The sequence below is a fragment of the Rhincodon typus genome, chromosome 1 (assembly GCF_021869965.1).
Source record: "Rhincodon typus isolate 14 chromosome 1, sRhiTyp1.1, whole genome shotgun sequence".
Classification (NCBI taxonomy): domain Eukaryota; kingdom Metazoa; phylum Chordata; class Chondrichthyes; order Orectolobiformes; family Rhincodontidae; genus Rhincodon; species Rhincodon typus.
Genome location: NC_063332.1, coordinates 20,956,227 through 20,975,383, shown reverse-complemented (window position 1 = coordinate 20,975,383; position 19,157 = coordinate 20,956,227).

Sequence of the window (19,157 nt, the reverse complement as noted above, 5' to 3'; positions counted from 1 at the left end):
GGTCTGGAATGATGAAGTGTAGTCCTACAAGAAGAAACAATGATGGTCTGGTGGAGGGGCACAGTGTAATATCCAAATTTACTGATGATACAAAACTAGTTGGAAGGGCAGTTGTGATAAGGACATAAGGTAGCTAGTAATTTGAGTGAGTGGGCAAAAGCTAGGCAGACAGAGTTTATTGTAGGAAGGTTTGGAAGGAAGACCATTATTTAAATGGAGAGAGACTCCAAAAAAGTACAACACAGAGAGATCTGATGTTCTTGTGCATGAAGCATAAGAAATGTTAGCACATGGATGCAACAGGTAATTAAAAAGGCGAATAGAATTTTGGCATTTATTGCCAAAAATAGAGAAGTGACTTTATAACTTTACACGGTATCAGTAAGGCTACACATGGAGTACTAAGTGCAGTTTTGGTCCCATATTTAAGAAAGGACATACTGGCATTTGTCATTGTCATTGCTAACAAGTATGATTGTTATGTTTAAGGGACATTTAGACAGGCACGTTAATAGGCAGAGAATAAAGGGATATGGACCATGTGTAGGCAGATGGGATTGGTTTAGAATGGCATCACGGTCGGCACAGACATGGTGGGCCCAAGGGCCTGTTCCAATACTGTACTTTTCTATATTCCATGTTTCATGTTCTATGTTATCTGTTCTGTGTCCAAACAAGATATTCTGTGTCACTGGTCACATGGCCCATGCGTTCTTGTGTGGCTGATGAGCCCGATCTCAGAGCCACATCAGTGACCACACAATATTGGCTTTGGGGGCAGTTCAAAAGACTTCTTGAGAATAGCTAAGCAGGTTATTATTTATAAGCGTTTAGAAGAATTTGGGATGATCTTGTTGAAGCATACAATATTCTGGAGGGGGTGTTGACAGGGTAGATGTTGAGATGTTTCCAGTAGGCAGGGGGGAGTCTTGAACTAGGGAACATGGTTACAGTGTAAGGGGATGCTCATTTAGAGCTGAGATACAAAGAAATTTCTTCACCCAAAGGGTAGTGAATGTCTGGAATTCTCTACCCTGGAGACCTGTGGAGTCTAGATCACTGAAAGTATTTAAAGACGAGATGGATAGCTTTTTGAAGAATTGAGGAGTTGAGGGCAATGTGGAGCTCACACAAAAGAGGAATTGATGCCTGGTGAAGATCACCTGTGATTGTAAAGAATGACAAAGCAGGCTTTAAGGGGATGAATGGAATATTCCTTCTCTTCATTATGTTCTTATATTCACACAGTGCTACGCAATGACCGTCTCAAACAAGCAAGAATCTAACTGTTGCCATTTGATGTTAAATGTCATTGTAACCACTGAGTTCTGCCACTATCAATATCCTTGGGGTTACAATTGACCAGAAGCTGAACTGGACCAGCCATATAAATGCAATGGCTACAAGAGCAGTCAGATGTTGGGAATGCTGTGACAACTAACGCCTGACTTCTTAAAATCTGTACACTGTCTAGAAGAAAAATTGGAGTGTAATGGAATTTTCCCACTTGCTTGGATGAATGCAATTCCAGTAACACACAATACGTTACTGACTTGAATTTGAATGCAGAAGGCGTAAGTGGTATGTTTGCAGATGACATGAAAATTGTTGATAGTGAGGAGGATGGTCTCAGGCTACAGTCTGACATAAATCAAACTTGGCGGAGGAATAGCAGATGAAATTTAATCCTGATAAGTGTGAGGTGATGCATTTGGGGGATCTACTAAGGGGAGAATTTATGCAATGAATGGAAGGTGACTAGGGAATACTGAGGAACCAAGGGACTTTGATGTACAAGTCCATAGATCCCTGAAGGTGTCAGCTCAGGTAGACAGGGTGGTGAAGAGGGCAAACAGGATGCTTGCCTTCATTAACCAGTGTGTAGAATATAGGAGTAAGGAAGTCTCATTGTAACTTTATAAAACATTGCTTAGGCTGCAGATGGAATACTGTGTGCAGTTCTGGTCACCACACAACTGGAAGGATATGATTGCATTGGAGAGGGTACAGAGGAGATTCATCAGGATGTTGCCTGGGATGGAAAGTCTTAGTTCTGAGGAGAGACTGGATAGGCTGGGTTTGTTTTCCTTGGAGTTCAGGAGGCGGAAAGGGAAATCTGATTGAGAGATACAAAATTATGAGAGGGCTAGACAGAGTTGATAGTGAGAATCTTTTCCTCATGGCATATATGTCCAAGACCAGAGGGCATAGTTTAAGGTGAAGAGTAAGTGGTTTAGAGGGGATCTGAAGAAAATATTTTTCACCCGAAGGATGGTAGTAATATGGAACACGCTGCCTGAGAGGGAGGTGGATACAGATACACGTACAACATTTAAACAGCATCTAAATTGTTAGGGCATAGTAGGCCATGGACTAAGTGCAGGTAAATGGGATTAATGTATATTGATGTTGTTGGGTGCATAGACATGGAAAGCAGGAGGTTCTGTTTCTATGTTGTATTACTATGACTGTATGACTCTATAACACTCAAGACACTTAACACCACCGACACCAAAGGTACACCGAGGTGTTTGTGTGTGTGAGTGTGTCTGGCTGTCTGTCTGCATCACTACCTCACCCCACACCACCTCCCTATACATCTAAGGACTATAGTGATTCAAGATGGCCACCCAGCACCTTCTGAAGGGCAATTAGAGATGGTAACAATGTTGGAAAAACAGAAATTGTTGAAGAAACTCTGCAGGTCTGGCAGCACTTACGAGAGAAATCAGAGTCAATGTTTCAGGTCCAGTAACTTTTCTTCAGAACCAGCAATGCTGATGTGAAAAAATAAAAAGAAAACCAATGCTGCCATTTAGTTTCTCACATTACAATTCTGAATAACAGAAAACAGTGAAACCTGTTTGTTTCACTTGTAAGTGAAACCATGGGAACTCCATTCTGTGGCTTTTCTGATAAGAAAGCTGTTGTATCTGATCAGCATGGAAACCAGCATCTGAAGTCAGATATCATTCTTGATAAACATGGAAGTCTGTAACACAACCAAGAGAGGGAGAAATGTAGAGAAGTAAGCAAGGAAACATATTCATGTTGCATAATTGATATCTTATGATTACATGGTGTTAGGGGGTTATATATCAGCTTGGATTGAGGATTGGCTTACCAACAGAAAACAGAAAGTCGAGACAAATGATTCCTTTTGCTGTAACTAGTGGGGTCACACAGTGTACAGTCCTCAGATGTGGATAGGTTTATGAAAATGGACCAAAATTTGGCAATTGGAGTTTAATGTGAAAAGATAGAAAGGCAACTTACGACATAAATAGAGATAAACTTCAAATGCTTTGGTGTAGAGGGATCTGAGTGTCCTTGTGCATGGGCTGAAGAAAGTCAATATTCAGGTCCAGCAGGTAATAAGGAGGGCAAATGGAATTTTGGCATTTATTGCTCAAGAAGTGGAGTTTAAAGGTAGAAATGTATTGTTACACTTGTACAAGGCATTGGTAAGACCACTTCTGGAAGACTGTGGAGGACAGTTTGTCCCCTTATTTGAGCAAGGATGTAATTGCATTGGAGGCAGTTCAGAGAAGGTTCACTAGATTAATTCCAGAGATCAAAAGCATGTCTTAAGTTGAGAGTTTAATCAGTTTAAGCTCAAATCTGCTCGAGAGTGAAAGATGAGAGGAAGTTTAATTGAGATATATAAGATGCTGAAGTGGATTGACAACGTAAATGTACAGGGGATGCTTCCTCTTGTGGGGCAATCTAGAATGAGAAATCATAGCTTTAAGATAAGGGATAAGAGATTTAAAACAGAAATGAGCAGGAATTCTTTCTTTCAAATGGCCATGAATCTGTGGAATTCACTACTTCAAAGTGCAGTGGAAAGCACGACACTGAATAAATTTAAGGAGGAGATAGATTTTAAATTAGTAACAGGTTGAAGGGTTATGGAGAGTGGGCAGGAGAGTGGAGTTAAGGGCAAGATGAGGCCAGCCGTGATCTTATTTAAATGGCAGAGCAGGCTTGAGGGGCTGAATTGCCTGCTCCTAGTCCTTACGTTCCTAAATAAGAATATAAAATACAGGAAGTACTCAACAGGTGAGGAAATGTTTGTGGAGAGAAGGAGACTTAACATTACAGGTAAATGGCCCTTCATGAAAGTTTCAATGAAAGGTTATTCCCAGTTTCTTTTTTAGATCTTAGCTCCCAGTAACCATATTATTTTGCTTTACTCTTGATTTATTCACTAGTTTGCCTCCAATTTTTTTTAGAAGAGAATCCAACAAACATTCTGTAAAATAACAAACCAGGTGCTTCTTTCAGCTGCTGAGAAAACAGGCTGAGCTGAAAAGTCTCAGTTCGCAACTTAAAAATTAAAATTTCACAATGTGATTCTCAGTATTGGCATTTTTCCAGTGATAAATTTTGAACATTGTATTTTTTACATGAAATGATTCAATTGTAATGGCACAGTTGGAGGCTTTAAAGCGAATTGTTTCCAGAAAAAAAAACACATACCACCTTGGCTGAGCTGATGCAAACATCCTTTTGATTCTCACCCTTTTCAACCAGCTATATGTAAGGGTGTGTTGCAGCAGTGGGAAGCTATAGACACTATGGGCCAGGCACTGTGCTCTGTGCCTTTGTTGCAATGCCTTGTCTTCCTGAGAACATGAATATACAAGTTACATTCTTCCCTCTTCGGTATTTTCCTTCCTTTAAAAAAAGATCAATTTTATGCTATTGCAAAAAAATGTTGTTACGAGCCTACACTTCCTGGTGCACTGTTAAAGTGTCTTTCAGATAAGATGATAAACCAAGATTCTTTCATATCTTCAAAATGAAAAGATGGACTTGCATTTATTTAACTCCTCCAGATGTATCAAAAACAGCACCTGAGGTGCTTTTGAATGGCAGCCATAGTTAATATGTAGGAAGCATAGGAGCCAATTTGCACACAGCAAGGTCCCACAAACAGCAAAGGATTATATTTTCAGGTAACACAGGGCAGAGCTGGAAGAACAGAACATGCCAGGCAGCATCAGAGGAGCAAGAAAGTTGGCATTTCAAGTCGGGACCCTTCTTGAATGGAGAGGGGGAAGGGAGCTCAGAAATAAATAGAGGAGGGGTGGGGCTGGGGAAGATAGGAGGGATGGTGATAGGTGAGTGCAGGTAGGGAGCGGTGGGGATTGGTCAGTGAGGTAGGAGGGGCAGATAGGTGGGAGAGAAGATGGACAAGTTGTGTCAGGTCAAGGAGGCGGGGATGAGAGGTAGGCTTGGACATGGGATGAGGCCGGGGTGGGGAGATTTTAAAACTGGTGAATTCCATGTTTAGGCCATCGGGCTGTAGGCTCCTGATTTTAACTCCCTCTCCCACTCCCTGGGTGACATATCCATCCTGGGTCTCCTCCAGTGTCACAGCCTGATGGCCTAAACATGGATTTTACCAGTTTTAAAATCTCCCCACCCCGGCCTCATCCCATGTCCAAGCCTCCCTCTCATCCCCGCCTCCTTGACCTGACACAACTTGTCCATCTTCTCTCCCACCTATCCAACCCTTCCACCTCACTGAGCAATCCCCACCACTGCCTACCTGCACTCACCTATCGCCATCCCACCTACCTTTCCCAGCCCCACTCATCCTCTCTCTATTTATTTCTGAACTCCCTTCCCCCTGCCCTTTTCTGAAGAAGGGTCGCTGACTCCAGCATCTGCAGTTCTTGCTATCTCTGAGTCAGTTATATCATTAGGTAATCTGTGTATAACACAGTATGGAGCTGGAAGAACACAGCAGGTCAGGCAGCATCAGAGGAGCAGAAAAGTTGACATTTCGGGTTGGGACCCTTCTTCAGAAATGGGGAGGGGGAAGGGAGCTCAGAAATAAATAGAGAGGCAGGGTGGGGCTGGGGAAGGTAGGTGGAATGGTGATAGGTGAGTGCAGGTAAGGAGTGGAATGTTGGTTGAGCAATTGATTAGGACATGTGACAGAACTCCCCTGCTGGGTTATTTGAATGGATGAACTCTTTACATTACAAACACCTGAGAGAACAGATGGAGAGATATTAGGAACTGCAGATGCTGGAGAATCTGAGATAACATTGTGTAGAGCTGGATGAACACAGCAGGCCAAGCAGCATCACAGGAGCAGGAAAGCTGACGTTTCGGGCCTAGACCCTTCTTCAGAAAAGACTTGGTTTAAAGTCTCATCTGAAAAATACTCTAACAGTACAGCTACCCCTCAGTACAGTTAAAATTATCTGCTCAAGTCCTGCAGTGACACTTGAATCCAAAACATTTAAACTCAGAGAGCGGAGTGCTATCATTGAACAGTAGCTATCACCCAACATTCAAACTCATCAATAATAAATAATTCATTCAAAGTATAAATAATCCATTAAAAGTCCACAGGATAATCTCAGTCATTCTTTTCAGAGAAATATGTTGCACTATCTAATTCGTTGGTTGTCACACATTTTGTGTATCTTTATTCTGTCTCTTTTCTTAAAAATAGTTTTACTTTAAAGTAATTACGATAAAGTGAAAAGAGCAGGGAGTCTAGAGTGATTAATTAATAAGTAAACAATGATAGTGATGACAGGATGGGTTATGTGTTGCTGCTGTAGCATACAGAAGCTGTTGGATGCCAAGCTGATCCAGGGCAAACACAGCTGTACTGAGTGTTTGGGAACCCTGCAGCCCAATGGTATCAATGTGGACTTCACAAGCTTCAAAATCTCCCCTCCCCCGACCACATCCCAAAACTAGCCCAGCTTGTCCCTGCCTCCCTAACCTGTCCTTCCTCCCACCTATCCCCTCCTCCCACCTCAAGCCCCATCCCCATCTCCTACCTACTAGCCTCATCCCGCCCCCTTGACCTGTTTGTCCTCCCTAGACTGACCTATCCCCCCTAACTCCACATCTACACTCACCTTTACTGGCTCCACCCCCGCCTCTTTGACCTGTCTGTCTCCTCTCCACCTATCTTCTCCTCTATCCATCTTCTATCTGCCTCCCCCTGTCTCCTTTTTTACTTCAGAACCCCCTTCCCCTCCCCCATTTCTGAAGAAGGGTCTAGACCCAGAACGTCAGCTTTCCTGCTCCTCTGATGCTGCTTGACCTGCTGTGTTCATCCAGCTCTATACCTTGTTATCTCTGTACTAAGTGTTTGTAGTTCAAGGAACTTTATATCTGAGTTGAGGAGTTGGAATTTGCCCTGCAGACGTTGAATCACTTCAGGAAAAAGTTACCTCGAATTTTGTTCCAGAAATTGTCACACCCCTTAGATGAGGTAATTTAAATTTGGTTGTGATCAGAGACAGGAGAATGTGACTGCAGGTGACATAAATATAAAAACTAAGGAAGTTGTGTTTGAGGAACATCACTCCGTGAAATTGTCCAACTGTTATGAGAACCTCAGGAGCTGTGTGAATGACAGTGTAGACAGCAAGGAGGATGAGCAAACTGACCATAGCACCATGGTATGGGGATCCATTCAAGTGCGAGGAGGAAATAGGAATGTAGTTGTGGTAGGTGATGGTATAATTTGTGGGATACTGTTCTCTGCAGTCGAGCCGATTCTTGAAGGCTGTCCTGCCAGCCTGGTGTCAGGTTTAAGGGCATCTTTTCAGGGTAGGAGAGGAGCTTGGAGTGGGAGGGGAGGGATCCAATTGTTATGCACATTGGTACTAACAACATTGATAGAAATAGAATAGAAGTTCTGCTGAAAGAATTTGAACAGTTAGGAGCTAGATTAAAAAGCAGAACGTCTAATGTAATAATCTCTGGATTACTAACTGAGCCATCAGCAACTGGCATAGGACAAATAAAGTCAAATCGTTAAATCCTTGGCTCAAAGCTGCGAGTGGCTGCAATGGGTTTCAGTTCATGGGCAATGGCACTAGTACTGGGAGACAAAAGAGCTGTTCTGGTGGGACAAGCTCCACTTGAACTGTGCTGGGACCAGTGTCCTGGCAAATTGAATAACTGGGATTGTGAAGAGGGTTTTAAACTAATAAGAGGGGGAGAGGAAATGTGATTTTACAAAGCAAAAGTATAAGGCAGAATTACGGGGCAGCTATTTGGAGAATGATACCCACAATGGAACAGGAAGTGACAGAATGTACAAATGTAGATAAACAGCAGCAAACAGGATCAAAGGAGGGAAATATGGTAAAAAGGTAAAATCAATTACCCTTTACTTAAATGAGGTGAGAGTGACAGCCCTTGACACCAAGGCTGCATTCAACCAAGTGTGGCATCAAGGAACCCTAGACAAACTGGAATCAATGCGTATCAGGGGCAAACTCTCTGATTGTTGAAGTCATACCTGGCACATAGGAAGATGCTCGTGGTTGTTGGAGGTCAATCATCTCAGCTCCAGAACATCTCTGCAGGAACTCCTCATGGTAGTGTCCTAGGCCCAACCACCTTCAACTGCTTCATCAATGACCTTCCCTCTATCATAAGGTCAGGAGTGGAGATGTTTGCCAATGATTGCATAATGTTCATCACCATTCGCAATTCCTCAGATACTAAAAGAAGTCCATCCCATTCCATTCTCCATCCCATTCTCTCAGTTCCACCATCTCCATCACATATGTTCAGAGGAGGCCAACTTCGATAAGGGAGCCTCCAAAATGTCCACCTTCTTCCTCAGTTAAGGATTCTCCAGCACCATTGTTGACAGGGCCCTCAACCGGGTCCTACCCGTCTTCCGCACTTTCGTCCTCACCCCTCTCTTCCCTCCTTCAACAGCGATAGGGTTCCCCTTGTCCTTACCTACCATCCCACCAGCATCCACATCCAGAAGATCATCAGATACCATTTCCGCCACCTCCAGCGAGATGCCACCACCATTTCCTTGTCCGCCTTCTGCAGGAACAATTCCCTCCGGGACAACCTAGTCCACTCTTACTTCACTCCCAACACACCCCCACAGCCCCACGGCACCTTCCCCTGCAACCAGTGAAGGTGTAATACCTGCCCATTTACCTCCTCCCTCCCCAGTATCCAAAGGCCCAAACATAACTTCCAGGTGAAGCAACACTTCACCTACACCTCCCAGGATCTAGTCTACTGCATTCGCTGCTCACAGTGTGGTTTCCTCTACATTAGGGAAACGAAGCGTAGATTGGGTGACCACTTCGCAGAACATCTATGTTCTGTCTGCAACAAAGACCCTGAGCTTCCAGTTGCCTGCCACTTTAACACACCACTCTGTTCCCTGGTCAACGTCTCTGTCTGAGGCTTGCTACAGTGTCCCAGCGAACGTCAGCGCAAACTGGAAGAACAACAGGAGGGGTCACCGGATCGGAAAATTAACTCTGATTTTTTCTTCACAGATGCTACCAGACCTGCTGAGTTTTACCAGCAATTTCTGTTTTCGTTCCTGATTTACAGCATCCACAGTTCTTTCGGTTTTTATTAAAGCAGTCCATGTTCAAATGTAAAAAGATCTAGACAATATCCAGGTTTGAGCTGGCAAGTGGCAAGCAACATTTATACCACACAAATGCCAGGCTATGACCATCACCAATGAGAGACAATCTAACCACCGCACCTTGACATTCAATAGTTACCATTACTGAATTTGCCACTATCAACATCCCACATCCCAGGGTTGTCATTGAACAGAAACTCAACTGCAGTCGCCACATAAACACAGTGGCTACAAGAGCAGGTCAGATGTTAGGAATACCGCGACAAGTAACTCACCTCCAGACTCTCCAAAGCCTGTCTATCATCTACAGGTACAAGTTGGGAGTATGATGTAATACTCTCTACTTGCCTGGATGAGTGCAGCTCTAACAACACTCAAGAAGCTTGACACCATCTGGGACAAAGCAGCCTGAGGTTGTTGACTTGCTTGCCGAGCTGGCTTTTCTCGTTCAGACGTTTCGTCATCATGCTGCGTATCATCATCAGTCCAGTCTCTGATGAAGCGATGTCATTCTCCTCCACTTGGAATTTATACTATCTGGTCTATTATGGTGAGTTGTGTCATTTCTGGTTTTGTTCTGTATGGGTTTGTACATGGGGTCCAATTCTATATGTTTGTTGATTGCATTATGGGTTGAGAACCATGCCTCTAGGAATTCCCGTGGGTGTCTATGTTTGGCTTGGGCTATTATGGTTACATTGTCCCAGTTAAACTGATGGCCTTCATTGTCTGAGTGCATTGATATTAGGAAACATTTATCATGTCATTTTGCTGCTAGCTGATGTTCGTGTATTCTGATGGCTGGTTGCCTTCATCAGAACTAGCTGATCTGATAATCTTTAGCTCCTCTTTCTTGCATTTTCTCCATAACCCTCGATTACTTGAAGGAATTTCTTCTCCCAGAGGGTAGTGAATATCTGGAATTCTCTACACCAGGGAGATGTGAAGACTACATCACTGAAAATATTTAAAGAGGAGGTGGATAGATTTTTCTTATACAGTGAAATGTTGATGGCTGAGTGTGAGATAGGAGTTGGGGCCGGGAGCAAATCAACCATGGCCTTGTGAAATGGCAAGGCAGACTTGATGGGCTACATGGCATATTCCTGATTGTCTTATGTTCTCATGATATTATCGGTAACATTAGCTGCCATATGTTCAGACCTTACATGGAAATCACTAACGTAGATTGAAAATAGTTAAGGACCCAGCACTGATCCCTGTGGCACTCCACTAGTTATAGCTTGCCAACCTGGAAAGGATTCATTTATCCATGCTCTGTGCTTCCTGTTAGCTAACTAACCCTTTATCCATGCTGATATGCTCCTTGAAGCCCATATATTCTTCTTTTGTGCATTATCCTTTGATGTGTTTTTTTTTTCAAATGCCTTTTGAAGATCCACCTACACCACATCGTGTCATGTACACCAAATGGGTTCCCCCTTTATCCATCTCGATTGTTTCTTCTTAAAAAAAGATTTCCATAAGTTAGGAAAACACAGTTTCCCTTTAACAAAACCATGTTGGCTCTGCCTGATCACATTATGATTTTCTCAGTATCCTACTGTAACCTCTCTAATAATTATTTCAAATAATTTTCCTATCACAGATGTTAAGCTAATTGACCTATGTTTGGAGCTTTTTTAAACTTCATTGTGGGGTGTGAGCATCACTGGCTAGGCCAACATTTATTGCCCATCCCTAGTTTCTCTTGAGAAGGTGGTGGTGAGTTGCCTTCTTGAACTATGGCAGTCCACCTGCTGTGAGTTGACCCATGATGCCCTTAAGTAGGGAATTCCAGGATTTTGACTCACTGACAGTGAAGGAAAGGCAATTTATTTCCAAGTCAGGAGTTACTCACTGCAGTATTCCTAGCCTCTGACCTGGTGTTATAATCATTGTTTTTGTGGTGAGTCTGGTTGAGTTTCTGGTCAATGGTAACCCCAATAATATTGATAGTGGGGGATTCAGTGCTGGTTCCTAGTTACTGAACAATTTGGGGTCCTAATGTTTGGGCAGAAGCCATTGGATATCTGGAAGGGAAGGAGCTGTTCTTGGTCTGTAGTAAAAAGCCTGAAGATAGCCAATTTATTTCCTCTCAGCAGTTGCTGTAAACTGTGATTTAATTAATGCGTACAGTCACCCTGTGACGCCAGGAAACATTTGACAGCAAGTAGAGAAGGACGTGCAAGAAGCTGTGTTCTGTCAGCAAAAGGATCACCTCAGTAAACCATGTGGACAGGAACTATTGTACTGTCTTCCCAGTCTTTCCCTGTGTGTGTGTGTGTGTGTGTGTGTGTGTGTGTGTGTGTGTGTGTGTATAACACACATATAAAAAGCAGGGAAAACGCAGTGTGGAGCTGGAGGAGCACAGCAGGTCAGGCAGCATCAGAGGAGCAGGAAAGTTAACATTTCTGAAGGGTCCTGACCCAAAAAGTCAGCTTGCCTGCTCCTTTGATGCTGCCTGACCTGCTGTGTTCCTCCAGCTTCACACTGTGTTATCTATATATAGAGGGAAACTTATGCTTATTTAAAAATTTGAATTTAAGATTGCTTAGATTCAAATATGGTGCTCAAACTTAATGCGGAACTCAATTATAACCACTTTGACTCAGAGACCTATACTATGAGATTAATTAGCCCTGCCTCATTACACAATACTAGATCTAAAATAACTTTCCATCTTTAGTCATTTCCACTCATTGTTCACAGAAACTGGTTTGTAAGATCATTCAATGACAATCAAATTGTTTTCTCCTGGACGGCGTCAAGTTGAGTTATCTTGATGCTGTACTCAGCTAGGAGGGTGGAAAATATTTCCTTGTGCTCCTGACTGTGTACCAGGGAGCAAGAATGTGAGTTATCCTTCTGATCCCAGCCCCAATGTTAATATTGGACAACTCAGATCCTAAAGTGAAACCTGTTTCCATACACCATACCTTCTATTTTTTAAAAATTTTGTTCACCATGATGTCAGTCACTGAACATATTCACAACAGTTTGGCAATATACTTTTAACAGAGGAACACACAAGTTTGTTACACAAAAACTACTTGATACTATGTAAGAATTAGTTGAAATGGTCATTTTACAAATATCAGAAATAAAGATTCAACTCTTTTACCCTCATCAGCAGCCTTACAGACATTCTAACCTCAGTGAGGGAGCCACCCTGCCTCAGATTTAAAGTTTCTCATTCAGTGGGCACAATTATAACCATATAAAAACCAAAAGAACTGCAGATACTGTAAATCAGTGACAAAAATAGAAATTGTTGGTAAAACTCAGCAGGTCTGGTAGAATCTGTGGAGAGAAATCAGTTAACGTTTCAGGTTGAGTGACCTTTCCTCAGAACAGAACAATTATAACCAAGCCCTTCTCAGCAAATCTCTGCATTTACTTGTTTTTTTTTAAAAAAAAAGTCTTTTCTCCCAAAGGCTTGGGCTGACAAGTGGCAAGTGACATTCGCGCCACACAAATGCCAGGCTATGGCCATCACCAATAAGAGACAATCTAACCACCGCCCCTTGACATTCAATGGTGTTACCATCACAGAATCCCCCACTATCAACATTCTGGGGGTTACCATTGACCAGAAACTCACCATATTAACACAGTGGCTACAAGAACAGGCCGGAAGCTGGGAATACTGCGGCGAGTAACTCACCCCTTGACTCCTCAAAGCCTGTCCGCTATCTACAAGGCACAAGTCAGGAGTGTGATGGAATACTCCCCACTTGCCTGGATGAGTGCAGCCCCAACAACACTCAAGGACAAAATAGCCCGCTTGATTGGCACTACATCTACAAGCATTCACTCCCTCCACCACCAACACTCAGTAGCAGCAGTGTGTACTATCTACAAGATGCACTGCAGAAATTCACCAAAGATCCTCAGATGGCACCTTCCAAACCCATGACCACTTCCATCTAGAAGGACAAGGGCAGTAGAAATGTGGGAACACCACCACCTCCAAGATCCCCTCCAAGTCACTCACCATCCTGACTTGGAAATATATCACCGTTCCTTCACTGTCGCTGGGTCAAAATCCTTGAATTCCCTCCCTAATAGCATTGTGGGTCAACCCACAGCAGGAGGACTGCAGCGGTTCAAGAAGGCAGCTCACCACCACCTTCTCAAGGGCAACTTGGCAGCCAGCGATGCCCACATCCAACAAATGAATAAAAAAAGACTGCTCACATTTTACTCTATGGGTTCAACAGGCTCATGCACTCAATAGCCTTACAGGATGTCTTCCTTAAAGCTCAATTCTGGAACTTATCTCTTATTAACATCTAAGTCTTTGTTTCTTCTGTCTGCTTTGAAGACTGCTACACAGCATTGCCGATGTTTTAGGCCTTTTCCACTGAATGACCTATTTCTTTCTGAAAAAAGTCTGCACACTCCCCAACTTTGTGATTCTGTCTCTCCTCCGAAAATTAAACTTATTTCTGTCTCTCTGTATCTTAGGGCATGAAGCAATGTTAGCCATTGGCCCAATATTTTCCCTTTTAACTACTCTTGTTTTTTTTAAGGCACTAAACTGTTCACTTCAAGGGATTTTTAAAAAATTAACGCATCATTCAAATGTATGCAAATTAATATTCAGACAACCTGCACCACTCTCAGGACTCAACAATGAAAGTAAAACTGTCTACCTTTCTTAACACACACAACCTAGAAATACAATCAAACTTAAAAGTTATATACAATGCTGTTCACATTTAGAACCACAACTCAGGTAAAAATGAGAAACTGGGACCTTCATGGTAACCTCAGCCAGTACAGAAATTGAACCCGCATTGTTGGTGTTACACTGCATCGCAAACCCACCAACCCCTCTTAAGTATTTACATGGCTAGTGAAGTTCTTGTTAATTGTAACCCTCTAGAACAAACACAAAATACAGGAGAAACTCAGCAAGTCTGGCAGCATCTGTGCGGAGAAAAACAGAGTTAACGTTTCAAGTCCAACTTCAGAACCAACAGTATTTTGTCTTTAGTCAAGTATGTAACCTGACAAGGGGGCAGCTCTCTCAAAGCTTGTGGTTTCAAATAACCCTGTTGGACTATAACCTGGTGTCGTGTGACTTCAGACCTTGTTTCACACAGGCACAGACTGCTGTGGTTGCAAATGGGACTACAATCCTTGGTAAACATCTCTACTTCTATTCATATCATGGATGAAAGGTCATTAACAATGTAACACTCAGATTTTCTAACCAAAAAGGAAATCAAGGGATATGGGAAAAAGGCATGAAAGTGAAGTTGTGGATTATCAGACCAGCCATGATCTCATGGAGGCAATGGCCTAGTGGTATTATCGCTGGATTATTAATCCAGAGACCCAGATATTGTTCTGGAGACCCAGTTTCAAATCCTGCCATGGCAGATGGTGGAATTTGAATTCAATAAAATATCTGGAATAAAGAATCTAATGATGACCCTGAATCCATTGTTGATTGTCAGGAAAAACCCATCTGGTTCACTAATGTCCTTTAGGGAAGGAAACTCTCATCCTCACCTGGTCTGGCCTACATGTGACTCCAGACCCAAAGCAATGTGGTTGACTCTTAACTACCCTCTGAGCAATTAGGGATGGGCAACAAAATGCTGCCCTCATCCTGTGAATGAATAAAGGGGAAAAAAATTGAATGGCAGAGCAGATTCAATGGGATGAATGGCCTACGTTTGTTCCCATGTTTTATGGTCTTGTGAATGTAATTAGGTCAAGCACAATACAAAGAGAACAAAGAACAAAAAAAAATACAGCACAGGAACAGGCCCTTCGGCCCTCCAAACCTGCGCCGATCCAGATCCTCTATCTAAACCTGTCGCCTATTTTCCAAGGATCTGTATCCCTCAGCTCCCTGCCCATTCATGTATCTGTCTAGATACATCTTAAATGATGCTATCGTGCCCGCCTCTACCACCTCTGCTGGCAATGCGTTCCAGGCACCCACCACCCTCTGCGTAAAGAACTTTCCATGCATATCTCCCTTAAACTTTTCCCCTCTCACCTTGAAATCGTGACCCCTAGTAATTGAGTCCCCCATTCTGGGCAAAAAGCTTCTTGCTATCCACCCTGTCTATACCTTTCATGATTTTGTAGACCTCAATCAGGTCCCCCCTCAACCTCCGTCTTTCTAATGTAAATAATCCTAATCTACTCAACCTCTCTTCATAGCTAGCGCCCTCCATACCAGGCAACATCCTGGTGAACCTCCTCTGCACCCTCTCCAAAGCATCCACATCCTTTTGGTAATGTGGTGACCAGAACTGTACGCAGTATTCCAAATGTGGTCCAACCAAAGTCCTATACAACTTAACATGACCTGCCAACTCTTGTACTCAATATCCTGTCCGATGAATGAAAGCATGCTGTATGCCTTCTTGACCACTATCGACCTGCGTTGCCACCTTCAGGGTACAATGGACCTGAACACCCGATCTCTCTGTGTATCAATTTTCCCCAGGGCTTTTCCATTTACCATATAGTTCGCTCTTGAATTGGATCTTCCAAAATGCATCACCTCGCATTTGCCTGCATTGAACTCCATCTGCCATTTCTCTGCCCAACTCTCCAATCTATCTGTATTCTGCTGCATTCTCTGACAGTTCCCTTCACTATCTGCTACTCCACCAATCTTAGTTACCCGAAGGAACTTCTGCTGAAATGCACGGAGGTGGAATGAATGTCTACCTTTGCATTAGTTATGACTTCAACAAATAAATTGTGAATGTTAATGCATTTACTACGTGTAGTATTTCCATTTTCATCCCCAGTTTTCAATTTATCTACTCAGGTAGAAAGCACATCATTAATCCTTCAATTGTCAGCTCCAGTGCTTCATGGTTAAATGGATAAATGTAAAGTCATCATGGTCTTACCAATCCATAGGACTGCTCACTTCTTAGAGTGAGAGATAACTGGTGGTAGTTTAACCGGAGGGTCACCATGCCTCAAGAGAAAGGGAAGATTGAGAAGGAGAGTCCTTTGTGATAACTTCAGCTAGTGCGGTATTGAACACCCATCATTGGCATCACTCTATGTCATAAATTAATCAGCCAGCTAACGGAGATAAATTAATAAAGCAAGTCTGTGTAATATTATATCAGTTTATTAAAAATCAAGGAACTTAATTGGAATTGATGTGTGTGATAGAAGGGGAAGAACATGTTATCATATTTGGTGAGGGAGTTTATTTAAGGGGAGGTAGAAACACACGGCTACTACTGAAACAAAGAACATGTGGCCACATTCTGGAAAGAAACAGATGGATACTGATGGAAGATGGCTACATTGCTAAGCAAACAATTTCTTAGTACTGCTTCAAAGAGAAGGGGAGTTCACTTCAGCATCCAGACCAATATTCATTTCTCAACCAACAGCACTAAAACAGATTACATGGCCACTAAGTCCTCCAAGCCGCACTTTACGGCTTAATTACTGAACTGAATTGTCACACAAACTCACATACATACAGTGAAATGTTTATAAATCACCACTTACAGCACCATCTTAGCTACCAAGGTACAGATTCTGGAGTACAAATTCTTAGGAAAAGAATTTTTAAAATAAAGAAATAAAAAGTCCAGCATTACAGACTTTCAAAAGCACAAAATCATAGTAATAAATTAGAAAAATAAAGAAATAAAGTTCAGAAACAGTCCTTTCATGATAATTTATTAAAGAAAAACAAATTTTAAATAAAGAGAATTTAAGATAAAGTTGTGTTGAAATCCTGGGAAATCCTTACAGCAGGTTTTCTTGCTAATTGATGAAAAACTAAATATTATTGTACCAATTGCATGCTTTAATTTGTGTTAGATGGAATCTGAAACTGATTTTATTCCTGCTTGCACAACACGTGGGTAAAAGCAGCTGTGTGGTGACATAATATGTAACTTGTGGCCTGGGCTTTCATTGACCAAATGTTTCTGACCATGAAAGCTTTGAAAGGAACCAAAATGTGAAAAGATAACATTTCAACAGAAATCCAACAAAGCAGGAAAGGAGGCAGGCTGCTACAAGAACTAAAAAGAACATCTGAACGTAAGTTGAATGCCCTAGAGAGAGGGCAGATAAAACGTTAGTGCCAAGAATACAATTGTTTTTCTTGGCATTGGACTGTTCCCAAATTGATTAGAGTCTGAGGACATGATGTCACAAACCCAGAGACTGATCTGGCTTGAACAATCAGGTAGGCAAGATGGGTGCAACATGTTTTGAGCTAGTCAAGTAATAGTGTGGTAAGATCAGAAATCACACGACACCAGGTTATGGTCCAACAAGTTTATTTGAAAACACAAGCTTTATTAAACATGTCCTCATCAGTGGTGTGACCCTTTAATCTTTTACTTATAAATTCTGTGCCCGATATAAAGGGTCCTATTTGGAAATGGGCAAAACTTGACCTACTGTTGGGAAATAGGACAGAACAGGTGACTCAGGTGACAGAGGGGAGCACTTTGGGACCAGTGACCATAGTTCTATTAATTTTAAAATAGTAATGGAAAAAGACAAAACTGGTCCACAGGTTCAAGTTCTAAAATGGGGCAAAGCGAATTTTAATGGAATTAGACAGGAGCTTGCAGGTGTTGATTGGAGTAGTTTGTTTGCAGGCAAAGGAACCTCTGGCAAATGGGAGGCCTTTAAAAGTGTGACAGCTAGAGTTCAAGATCGTTATATTCCTGTGAGGGTGGACAGCAAGGTTAGCAGGAGTAGGGAACCCTGGATGACAAGAGATACTGAAGGAACAAAAACAGAAGTTGCTGGAAAAGCTCAGCAGGTCTGGCAGCATCTGTGAAGAAAATAATCAGAGTTAATGTTTCAGGTCCGGTGACCCTTCCTCAGAACTGAGGAACTGGGGAAGGGTGACTGGACCCAAAACGTTAACTCTGATCTTTTTTCTTCACTATTGTCACCAGACCTGCTGAGCTTTTCCAGCAACTTCTGTTATTGGTCAGTGAAGCTGGTCTTTGTCTGTCACTCACAGAGTGGTCACCCAGCCATCAGGATGCTGCTCAGATGCAGCGAGTTAACCTTTGGTCACACACACGAGCCTTTTCTCCAGGGCAACCAATTAGGAGGCTGTCACTAGGAGAAGGCACCCACCTGGACCAATGGGAGGGCTGATGTGTAGTGCAGCCAGCAGTTTAATGTAGGTGTTGCTGGGGCAGGTGGGAGAATGTGAGAGGAGCTCTGAATGGACAGCAACATCAAACAATGAACATTTACAAATGGCTGGTTGCTGCAGGAAGCAGGCCGTCGTTGTAGAGTACAAGCCGCTGCCCCACCCAGTGGATCTGCAGCTGTCGCTGATGGACAGGGACAGCTCTAGTGAGGGGAGGGTTGGGGGTTTTGGTGGTGGTGGGGGGATGTCCTGCTGCCCCCTAGCCTTTTGCTCTAGTGGGAGGGGCTGACTCTGGATACCACAGGGATTTGCTTCCGGTATTTGCCAGTGAGATCCTACGGGAATTCCAATTTGAACCCAGACTCATGGTCAGACCCAGCTGCCCATTGGTGTAGGGTCTTCACCCATTGGCCCATTTCCAGCCCATCACCCAACTGCCCAATGCCCTCTCAGTGCCAGCACCAACCCCATATGGAAGGGCCTTATAAACCCAGAGAGGGTCTGCAGATGGAGAAATTGCCAAACAAACAGTGTCAGAACCGCTGATTGAAGTGCTCAAGGAGCTGGAACCCTTGAAAGTGGATAAGTCGCCAGGGCTGGATGGATTGTTCCCCAGGA